This window comes from Ovis aries, chromosome 24 (assembly GCF_016772045.2).
Source record: "Ovis aries strain OAR_USU_Benz2616 breed Rambouillet chromosome 24, ARS-UI_Ramb_v3.0, whole genome shotgun sequence".
Classification (NCBI taxonomy): domain Eukaryota; kingdom Metazoa; phylum Chordata; class Mammalia; order Artiodactyla; family Bovidae; genus Ovis; species Ovis aries.
The window spans coordinates 1,001,825-1,002,866 of NC_056077.1; positions in this window are offsets into that span (position 1 = coordinate 1,001,825).

The window sequence follows — 1,042 nt, forward strand, 5'->3', positions numbered from 1 at the left end:
TCTCCTTGTGGAGGCGGAACTGGACCACGCCCACTCTCCTTAAATCTGTCCTGGCCCAGGGAACCTCGCTCCCGTCTTCCCGCGTGGGCCGTGCCTTCTCCGGCTCCACACCCCCCCCCCCGAAAACCAGGGTCCCCTTGCCTCACCGCGGCCTCCCCGTGCTTCGGGGGCGCCAGGTAAACCGCTGACACCAAAGCTCTTTCAGCCGGTCCTGCTGCCTCCAGAAACCCTAGGCGACGGAGGGCAGGAGGCCGGGGGCAGGGCCTACCCCCCAGTTCCGCGGCTGCTGGGTTGTCAGAGTGACCTCCCGCTGCCCGGCGGGCAGGGACAGAACGCGCCTGAGGGGGCGGTTTTGCTCGGAGGCCCCAGGTGTCACACTGGCTTCCTCCCTGCCGGGGCCCGAGCTGTGCGCTGTGCCTCCCTCGGTCCTCCGGCGGCCCAGGGGTGCTGGTTCTCCCGCTGGCCGAGGAGAACCCGGGTCTCGGACAAGCCATGCGCCCAGGTCACCCCCCGAGTGGTGCCGCCCTTGTCGGCCCAGGGAAACTGGAGCGTCGGACCGTGAAGCCTTTGCGGGTCCCGAGGAAGCAGAAAAGTTTGGAGGGACCCCGGAGGGAGCTGGCCCATCTACCGGCCCTGCGGTCCTCAGGGGCCAGAGCCGGATCCGCAGCCACAGCCGGGCGCCTCCCCGCACGGAAACCGGAAGCGTCGCGACCAGGCCGCTGAAGGTCCCGCCCCTTCCTGTGGGCCGGGCATTCTGGGGGTTGTAGTCCTCGTTCCCTCCTCGGCGCCTCCTCCAGCACGGCTCGCCACCCGGCAGCGGGGTCCGCCACATCCCTCGGCGCCCGCTGGCAGGACTGCAGGGGACGTCGGAGGGCGCCAAATCGAGGCAGCTACAGGCCGCCGCCCGGAGTCAGCCTCCCGGCCTGCTTCGCGCGCCGTCCTGGACTCCGCCTCCCGGCCTGCCCCGCGCGCCGTCCTGGACTCCGCCTCCGGCCTGCCCCGCGCGCTGCACTGCCTTGTGGGAGCGGTAGTTCGGGCGCGC